Genomic DNA, 11,540 nt, shown 5'->3' on the forward strand with positions numbered 1-11,540 from the left:
ACTGACTTTCTCTATCTGGCTACCTGCCTTTCCTCTGTCTAACCACCTAGAAGGCTAAGACTCCAGCTATTGGGAGTTATACAGCTGTCAGATCTAGAAGCAGCAAGTGGCTAAGTCCTAGAAAGCTTTTAGTATTTGCCAAGAGGGCGGAGTTATTTTATAACATAGATCGTAGTTTTTGATAGGGTTTTTAGTTTGGTCGTTAAAATAAACTTCTGGTAACACTACGGACTCATTCAGTTTATTTGAGCTCCTCATGGACCGGCCAATTCAACCTAACCTAACCCTCTTTCTCTCTTATTTCCTCTTACCTCTGCATTTTCTAGATTACACCTTAATCGGCTCATTCAATTTCCCCATCGCTTTCATTCTTCCGTAAATCATCCCGCTTTTACTCTTAGTCTTCTCGCTTTCGGTCTAATCCAGGACTTAATCTCACTATTACTCTTAATCTTATCCTTAGTCGTAATCTTTCTATTATCCTCTTTTTAAACTTTGCCTCAAACTATTATTCTTATTCTTACTTAAAGTCTCGCGCTCTATCTTCCTCTTGTTCTCTTCACTTTTCCAACGTCTCTCCAACAACCTCTACTTTTCTCTCCCATTTCCTCTGTTTTCTCTTCTCTTTTCTTTCATGTCCCCGTTTCCAATGTGGATACATTTCGAGTTTGGGTTTTTCCGCACATTACATCATTAAGGTAGTAAAAAATTAGCAGAATAGTAGCAAAAGTGTTCCATTCCTACTACTTTAAAATTCGCGACCGGATTATGAGCGCCACCAAATTTTTGTTATTGTACTACAGACTTCACCTGTCTATAAACTACACTCTCTGTGTAAGTTCGTCAAATATAAATGGAAGAGAAATTCTAATAAACTGGTGTCTATTTCATGAACTCTTAAATTTGTATTACATTTGGTTGTTCCTTAAACACTTTCTAATTTAAACTGAATACATAAGATTTTCATACTTAGTAATTTTTGTTTGCTAAAGTTAAGTTTAGTTTAGGTATAAACATAGGTTTTTCCATGAAAAAATTCCAGCAATATTTTCCACACCCAAATGCGCATTAATTTATTTTAAACCAAGTTTAAGGTGCAAACTTAACTAAAGAAGAAGAAAGCTTTGTAAATAAAAGGAATAAAAATTAAAGCGGAAATTCCGAGAAAAAAAGTAAGTTCGTTAAATGACAAAAAAGCTCAGCCATGCGCATATCCAGTCCAAATTTCCTTATAATTAGACAAATTAAAAACAATTTCATTTACATTAAACTCATCAATACAAAGAAGCTAAGCCGAAATTAAATAAGTTCTTGAGAAACTATCAAACTCAAAATGTCAAGTAGTCCTCGTAATAAGTTAAATAAAAAAAAAAAGAAATGTAAGGCGCAATAACCTCCGAAGAGATCTAAGGCCGAGCTTCTCTTCCAATTTGCGTCGTACTCCTCTTGATTTTCCCTACAAATTGGCCGGACGGGACCTACATGTTTTATGCCGACTCCGAACGGCATCTGCAAGGCAGATGAGTTTTCACTGAGATCTTTTCATGGCAGAAATACACCCAGAGCGCTTGCCAAACACTGCCGAGGGGCGACCCCGCTTAGAAAAATTTTCTTCTAATTGAAAAACCGTATTTCTAAAATTTTGGTGTTGCTTTGCCCGGGGTGCGAACCCAGGGCATACGGTGTGGCAGGCGGAGCACGCTACCATCACACCACGGTGGCCGCCTCGTAATAAATTCCAAACAAGATAAGTAAGAAAGTCTAAGTTCGGGTGAAACTCAACATTACATACCCAGCTGTGCACTTGAAACGCTGTTGTTGTAGTTAATAATGTTATAAGCAGGAGTGGGCGTGAGCTTCGTATACGATGAGCGAGAATTCAACGACAACTTCGTCAAAATCAACGACAAACTCATGTAGTTTGATTTCGATGCTCGACCAGTAAAGAAGTGTCGCACGCACACTTAAAACAGAGTACTAAAGAGTGCGTTTTCATTCAAAATAAGCAAAAATGATACAGAGGCTATCACTAATGAACTTGAGCGGGCAAAACTGTAGTTTTCTTTCAGATATGGAAATTTTCCTACAAAAACTATTTAATCTATATATGCCAATGAATTTTATTTTGATAGCTTAATGTTCTTTAAAAATCTTATTTATATAGTTTTTTTCTTTAGCGAAATATAGTTCTTCGAATTTTACAGACACATTTTCAGAGCTATTATAAATAAATATAGTTTAAAAAAAATTAAAAAACACGCAACCATGGTGCCGTTTTAGTATCTACAATCCACTTAGATATCTGGTGTTCACAGCACCGTCGAACATATATAGGTTCATGTCTCCGCTATTAAGTCAAACTCGTTTTGTAGCGAGTTATTTTACCACTGCCGCGAGTCTGCCGCCAGATGGATCTAACTCTTGTTTGCGCGCCTAGCCTAGGTAGTTGGAAACAAGCGTACATACAAGTGAAGCTAATTTAAGCGTGTTAAAAAGGAGGTATGGCTTTCGGGCGACTTCGCACATTTTCAAAGCAAACAGTTGTAGCTATGAAAAAAATGTTTATGCCAAATTTCGTTCACATTGGGAGATTTTTAAAGTAAAGTATTTTGCAAAGATTTTCAAAATTTGTTTCCGTTTTGTTCTAAGCTCAGCCATACCACTACTGTGGTGGAATATTAATCAAATGTAGTTAAATACCATAGAGTTAATGCAAACTTTGTTAAGGTTAGACCTTTAGGAAAAGTGAGGTTGGTTTTTAACCAATTTTGATTATCCACACTCAGTCTATATAGTATGGATAGTGTCCCCGCCAAATTTCAATGCAGACAGACGGACGGACGGACATGGCTAAATGAATTTCTTTTTTCTCCCAGATCATTTTAATATATAGAAGTCTATATCTATTTCGATTAGTTTATGCCGTAACGGGGTACCGTTATGCGAACAAAATGAATACAGCCTGTGAGCTCTACTCCGCTGAGTATAAAAAAATAAAGAAATAAGTACAGAAAACAACATCAAACGACAAAATTACAATCAATTCAAATGCCTTCCAGAACCCAACGAAATAACACAAATCCATAAACGCACACACACAGCTCAGGCATCCGCAAAGGTAAGTAATTGCTATTCTCAAGTGGCCTAAATCCACAGACACGCACACATTGAAACATAATGACAGAGTATTATTGGGTTAATGTTTGGCTTTAAAGCAAATCATGGAATTACTTTTTTGATTAGCTAATTTGATGAGGGCAAGCGAAAAGTTAATAATAGGGCAGTGTAGAAAATGCAGGAATAGGGAAGAAAAAGTTAATTTTGAGCACTGAAAATATTTTTGAAATTAAAGAGTAAGCGCTGTTCCGAAAAAGTATACAAATTGGTACAATGAGAAAAATATGGGAGCGTTTATGTAAGTGTGCGTGAGCCGGCTGCCATTTTGGTCTCAACATCTTCCATGATGAAATGAATATTCAAGTGTTTTAATCCCCTTGACGTTTTCCCTTATTCTTACAAGTTTGCATGCACATTTTAAAGGTTTGCCTTTCATACATAACTGCCTTTGAATTCTGCCACGATCAAAGTAGATTTTACTATGCGTTTAGAAATATAATAACTAATTAAGCCGCTACTAGAATTGTTTAAACAAAAAGATTAACGTAACTTTGTGTTCCCCAAAATAATATGGAAAAAATTTTGCAGAAAACTAATTTGTACGAAAAATTAAGCAATCAAAATTTAATACTTTTGTGATACAAGTAAATACTGGAAAATAGAGCTGCCGAAAAAGTGAGGTTATGTTGTTGACAACACCTTTGTAATTACATCATGGGTTTTACTTTCTTATAATTTTTTCATGACAGTGAGTATTTGACCAATTTTGATGTGATTAAAGTGATAAAAATTTCATTGAATTTTCAGAAACGAATAAAAAATATTCAACTCACAATCAATGAAATGAATAAAATTTATAACGCGTTTTCGTGAATTCAGTAAAAAATATATAATATTGTAACGAATTTGCTGCAATTCCCCTTATTTGCAATTTTCTGCCAACGTTCGTATCGCTAAACTGTTGAATAAATAACTCCAATATTGAATAATGGAAAAATGGCCTTTATTAAAGTACTTCACAATAACTTTTATACTTTGCAACGAATAGCTTGCTTAATAACCAAACTGATTGATAGCTCAAATGAAACTCTACTATTGCCCTACAGATTGCGTGCTTAATCAAAAACTGATTGATAGTTAAAACGAAACTGACTTCTCGCTTCTACTGTTGCCGCTCTTTTATACTGTCCGATTTCCTTTTTGCATATTTATAGGCTTTTCTAATTACAGAACTTACTAGTTAGTTATAAATTTCTCAGCTACAACTACAGATGTATAATTTTTATAGCTTCTCTCATACCCCATGCGCTTGTATGTGTGAGCGACACTTCCACAATTACAATTGCATACCTTTAGGAGCACCTCAGATAAGATATCTGCATGTGTCTGTGCGTTGCCTCTCCGCTGCGTGTACGTGTATGTGTAGACACAATGATTGAATTATTGATGTGAATTCACGTCACTGCCCAGCATCGGCTTAGAGATAGCAGTACCCCTTAGTGTTGCTTATATTCGGAACAATATATTATGAGGAATTTTTTTGAAACATGCTCGAAATAGTTATCACGACAGCTAGTATGTTGAATGCTTTTAAATTATTCCATATTGTAACGTATTTTGTGAATTTCGTTCTGTTAACGTTCGAATAGCTGAGCTGTCAAATAAATAACTCAAAACTGCAATAGAGCAATAACAACAACAGCAATATCTTCTTTACAATTATACTGTAGTAGTACTTCACAATTACAATACTCGCGTACTTCACTTATAACGTGTTAAAACCAAACTGATTCCTCATTTCACAGCTTGAGCTGCTTTCATACTATCGGATACCTCGTTCACCAATTTCTCTTAAGGTCTAGACTTCTGCTCTTAACTGCCGACATTATATATGCAATGTTGCCATTTTAGCATTTTTGAAGATAGATTTCGCTTTTTTCACCGTAAAGCTTGAAAAGTTGCCATTTGGCTTTGAGCTATTTTCGGAAATTTTTTAGCTCTTTTTAGCTTTTTTTTTAAATTTTAGAAAATCCCGATAAACAGTTTGGCTTAGATTCAATTTTAAGAACATTAAATGAATTTGGGCTAGATTTAAAAAATTTGAGCGGCTAAGGAACTGATAATTTTGGCATTATTGTAGGCAGAATTCGAGGCGTAGTAACTTTGTTAAGTCAACATCAACTTAATATCATTTTCGTTACGTGTGTTTGCCACTCTATTTCATCTGCTTCGAAACCGCTTCGGAGCGAAATTGAATTTTTGATTCCAGAAACATTTAGCTGGGTTTCTAAGTCCACATGTAGGCAAAAGAACTATGCAATTATAAAGACTATAGGCTGCGTAAAACGACGGACTCTATCCTTTGCAAATTGCATCCACATGAATGGAATAATCCCTTGTTTTTCTGTTCTTATGTCAACAGGCATAATTGTTATTTCAAAGATACCGTTGTGTGTAAGGCTTATAGCTCATATAAAGTAAAACTTACGTAAGGAATTATTATAAGACATAAGGTAGAATATAACAACTTTATTATAAGCCTTATGGACCAACAAAAATAAGACTTACATAAGGCCGTATTAACCCGAAATAACCCACGATTACCATATGGTAACGCAAAAGGTGTCGCTATATTTCCACGAATTAAATCTAAACTGCACAACAAATCCACATATGAATAACGCTATTTTATACAGAATATCCGTGACTTTCCGAAAAATAAAAGCTTTGGTCAGTATGGCTTCAAATAGTGAAGCTATCGTACGTCAAATTTAAGTGAGAAAAAGAAAAGTTGAAAATTCCCGATTTTCATTATGGCATGTCTGAAAGTACGCGATTATAGTGATAATTTTTAAGAACATTTAAATAAAAGCTATAAAAGTCGGTAACTAATGAAATAAGTTATTATATTTAAGTAAATTTTTTGCTGGAATTATTAAATTTCTAGTTCTTTTTAACATTTTATTTAAGGCGTTACCGTATGATCACCGTGGGTCGGCTAGGGTACAGGTTTTTTCTTCGTATTTCAGGGGATTTTCTATGCTAGGGTACGCGTATCAATGGGTTTTCTGTGCCTTTTTGTAAATTTATCTGATATAACCTGCAGAATTTTTTAAATACTACGACTTTCAGAGGTTTATCGTCGCAACAAATACTTGATTACATTCAAGATATACCAACCACTCTTTATATCGAGCCTCCTGTAGGCGGAAACATATCTGTCGGAGAGGATTTGAAGATGATTGCACTGGAATCCCTGATAACGTATGCCCCGTTTTGATCAGAGCATACATATTGTAGTACCATCGAATCGTGGCCGTTGTTCCGGTGAAAAATGCAAAGTCAATGGACGAACGGCATGTATGGAATGCATCGTAGGACTTTGTGTGAAGTGTTTTGCAAGTTACCATACCAAACCGTGATTTCAACAACCTCCATTTTAGTTCAGAAAATGTCTTTCTATTATATTTTTATAAACTTATCCTTTCCTTATTTACGGTTGTATAATAATGTTCAAAAACGTCTATTATTTGTGAAATAAAATTAAAAAAACATGTTCAAAATAGTGTTTTCTTTCATCAAAAACCTGTACCCAAGACGTCCCAGGATTACCATATGGTAACGCTAGTTTTCCGGATTTTGCGGAGAAGCGTAACAGTGAATTAAAAAATGGACACCATTTTGGTATTCAGGAGGTCAAATTCTATAAGACTGCTTCTTTCCAACTAAATACAACACAAAAAAAGTTATAGGAACTACCGGGTTAAAAGGAACTACTTGCTGTATGAGGACATTTAATATAAAGTCTTATATATAGCCCACCTAAAATCAGGTTTACATAAGCTGTTATAATAACGAGGATGAATAAGGATTAATACACCATAGTAGTACCTCATTATAAGTTTTATTTCACATATTAAATTGCTTGGACTTCCAATAAAACACCATCTGACTTCAAATTCCTTTATTCATATTCATAATAACCTAACCTTTATTTAACCAAGGGTCACTCATCGGCATTGTTTCCCCAGCCGAGAAAGTGTCCTAAAAATATTCCCTCCAAAAATACATTTGCTAGATGTCATTCGCCAGATATCGTTTGGAGTCGGTGTAAAACACATACCAAAAACCTGAAAAAGAAGTTCTCAGACAGTGTGGACGGTAGATTTTAAATCTTTCATGAATACTTGAAAAGGACAAGAAGTAGATTTCCTTATTGAAAATAGTTTTATCGGCGTTCTTATTTTGTAAAGAAATAACCATTAACCTCAAACATATTATGAAAACTTAGAGATTATAATGGAGTTTTTTTTATCATGTATCCCTTTTAAATTAAAACACAGATAGCATCTGCTAACTATTTTTTTTTTTATTTTTTATGAAATTGGATAAAAAATTGATTTAAATTTTTTATTCTGTTTTAACAAAAATTAATAAAATTGCCTTAAACTTTTAGCTTTTTTCTATTTAGCCTTTTTTAGCTTCTTATTGTTGTCAATCTAGTTTTTTTTCTGAAAAATTTCTGCCAACACTGCATATGTGAACCGGTCTATAAAAAGGTGGCTTATGACTAAAAAAAAATTTTCCACTTTTTTCTGGTATCGATAGTTTTTGAGACGCTCTTTCACGTGGTGAAAACTAGAAAGTCCTAACTTAATTAGAAGTGTACTAAAAATGAGGCTGGTGAAGCATCCTCAGATTTTTTTGAAAGCATTTTTTTCGATGGCAATGAAGCCGAAATATCGGGCAGAAACTGGTTTGTGCTTTGCCTTTTGGGCATGGCTGTTCAAAGAAAAACTACTAAGAAACTGAAGAAATGCATTTTTTATCTTGAACAGCTGTTTCTCGCAATTTCTTTTTTGAGTCATAAGCCACCTTTCATAGACCGCGTCACATATATGTGTGTGAAATATTCTCTTTGCTGTTAGCTTAGCGGTGTACATGTACGTTTGGCAGTTTACTTTGCTCTTATTTACTAGCAGCATAGTGATTTTGGTACTGCTATTATTCTCCACAATATTAATAAATGCATTAATTTAAAAAAAAAAAAAAAACATAGAACCATCTAAAAACTCATTAAATTTTACTTACATGTGAAGAATCAACAGAAGAGTAGATCCAATTAAAAATTGTAAAAAAAAAATCGTAATGAGCTAACAAAAGTAAATCAAGTTAAATCACGTATTTAATGTATTAAAAATAAAAAATTTAATTAATTTAAATAGAACAATAAATGTAAAGTTAAATAATTGTATAAAATTATAACTAAAATTTAAAAAAATGTTAAAAAAAATTTGCAAAATAATTTGTTTTAATAACCGATTGAATGACACACATTAGCCAATAAAATAATTAAAAAAAAAAAGTATGTACTTGTATGTAGACATAAGCGAATACACAACAAGAATTAAATAAAAATAAATAAATATTTGAAATAAAAAAATTTAAATAAATGTATATGCCGAAATACGTATTTATTTTGATTGTCAATAAAAAACGGCACGTAAGTATTTACATAAAATAAAAGTTGCATGCAATTTACACAAACACAAATCTGCTGGGCTCCAAAATAACAACAAAACCAAAAATTATTACAATTGCTAACAAGTTCATCAAAACTTAACGGCACTGAAATTCTTCGGCATTAAAGTTGTTCATCTTCTTAAACGAACTCCATAGCGAAGGACTACGCTGTTTCGCCTCATAGGAGAGCGGCGGGATTTCAGTGACCACGAACTTATTAGCACGCTTATATTAGCTTCACGTTTATGTATGCGTGTTTGTAACTCTCTAGGCTAGGCACGCAAATTGGAATTAGACCCGTCTAGCGGCAATTATTGAAGACTCGCTGCAGGGGTTAAATAATCCTCTACAAAACGAGTTGTGCTTAATAGCAGAGACACGAACCTATGTGCTACGGTGCTGTCAACACCAAATATCTAAGTGAATTTTAAATACTAAAACGGCACCATATTTGCGTGTTTTCTAGTTTTTTTAAACTATATTTATACTATTTGTATAAGGAGGATGAGATAGAGAGAGAAGGGAGTCACTAGAATAGGAAGACAAACACGCCATAAGCGATAGATCGGACTCGGTGAGCGAAAGCAGTGAAGTGTCAGCGCTAAACGTGATGGAAAATCAGACAAGTGAAAAGAATATGTAGAGTGGAGAAGGGTTCACAGCAGAGGGACTATAAAATCACTCTTGCAGTGTCTTCATGTCAGCATTAAAATTTCCAAATACTTGCAACCGGTACAAGGAGGAATAAGCTTCGACAGGCAGAATGAAGAGACAACATTTGGCAGAAGGCGATAGGCCTGGTTTCAAGATGCAAAAAGCACCCAATCCCAGGGCCAAGAGGCAGGGTAGTTGCATTACCAAGACAAGGGGGGCTAAAACTGTTGGACAGATGACCGCCAATAGCGAGATAATTACTACCTCAAAAGGAACCACCGCGAAAACTGCACGTCAGAGAAGGGACGCTAAAAGTGCCAATGTTTAAACCAGTAGGAAGTAGGAGGTAAGCCAACGTTTGTCAGAAAAATGTTCAAGCTTGGCAGTTCTCTACATTTTGTACCGCAACTATGTCCACTCTACCCCCTAATGAGTGTCCATGTAAAGGATATAAGGCGACACCAACGTAAACGAGCCAAATTGTTGGACTATCTCTAGAATTGCTACTTTTAGCGGGGTCGCCCCTCGGCAACGACGAGCACGATGCAAATTTGATGAGAAGCTCAATATATTTATGTCAGTAACAATAAATTGCCTACCCTGAATCTTCGAGTGGTCGAGGGAGCACGCTACCATCACTTCAACCCGGCCGCCTAAAAGCATTCACATTGAGATGAATTGCAGAATCAAAGCAGAAAAACCTCAGCAAAGTGAACTACCCAAGTAATGCTTGAACAACCCAAACCAATACAAAGAGGAATCACCTAACCACTTTAGCTAAAAAGTGGACTGTAAGCCCTTTAGCGCATTAAAAATTAAACGGAAGGTGTCACAGTGTAGTTTCCCAGCTCAAAACACTGGCGCTTACTGCGAAAAACTGCAGTATCTGCAGAAGACTGCATTCATATCTGCCACGGAATACCTTCTTCTGATGCTTGAGATTCATTTGGATAGTCAAACTAAGCTACTCAACTTAAGAGAGTATAGTAAAATTCTAAACAAGTAGTTGCTACATTATAATGAGATTGGGTATTAGAACTTAGTACTTTCATCTGAAGACACAAGAGGCAGCCCACAGTCTTTTACGCCCTTTAAATTTCCAAATTAGAGATGAATGCCTAATTCTTCATAATTCCCGAGGAACCGCACGTAACTTTGGTTAGAAACTGTAACAGTTTAAACTCTAACTTATCCTGAGCCGGGTGAGGCTTAGGTGACGTGGAGCCAATGCTTTGATCAGCAATTTCTATATGGTCAAACATTGTTGCCACTGCTTTCAAAGTGGCTATAGCGAGAAAGGCTGCAAAATTGGGCTAAGTTATAGCTAAGCCAACTACCATAATTCTTACTAAAACGAAGTTTATTATACAACTCTCCTTAAAATATCTCCTCCACCAAGAGAAATCTGTGTAACTTGACAGTCAACATTGCTCCATGACAGAAAACATAAAACCATTTTTAAAATGGCTAGCAGGCATACTCCAGTCTTCGAATTCGAGAATATTAAAAATAATATAAATAAATTCGATTTCCAAAGGTGTTCTAATTATACTCAGCTGAGCAGAGCTCACAGAGTATATTAATTTTGTTCGCATAACGGTACCCGTACTGGTATGAACTAATCGAGATAGATATAGACTTCTATATATCAAAATGATTTGGTGGAAAAAAGAAATTCATTTAGCCATGTCCGTCCGTCTGTCCGCAAACACGATAACTTGAGTAAATTTTGAGGTATCTTAATGAAATTTGGTATGTAGGTTCCTGGGCACTCTTCTCAGATCGCTATTTAAAATGAACGAAATCGGACTATAACGACGCCCACTTTTTCGATATCGAATATTTCGAAAATCCGAAAAAGTGCGATAATTCATTACGAAAGACGGATAAAGCGATGAAACTTGGTAGTTGGGTTGACCTTATGACGTAGAATATAAAATTAGTAAAATTTTGGACAATAGGCGTAGCACCGCCCACTTTTAAAAGAAGGTAATTTAAAAGTTTTGCCACCTGTAGTTTGACAGTCGTTGAAGATGTCATGATGAACTTTGGCAGGGACGTTACTCCTATTACTATATGTGTTTTTAATAAAAATTACCAAAACCAGATAAAGAACACGACCACTTTAAAAAAAAATTTAAGTAAAATTTTAACATCTTTACAGTATATAAGTAAATTATATCAACATTCAACTCCAACATTTGTCACCAAAGCTCTCAGCTGAGTATGTAATTTTCGGTTACGCC

Source organism: Eurosta solidaginis, chromosome 3, assembly GCF_040869045.1.
Source record: "Eurosta solidaginis isolate ZX-2024a chromosome 3, ASM4086904v1, whole genome shotgun sequence".
In the NCBI taxonomy this organism is placed as follows: Eukaryota; Metazoa; Arthropoda; class Insecta; order Diptera; family Tephritidae; genus Eurosta; species Eurosta solidaginis.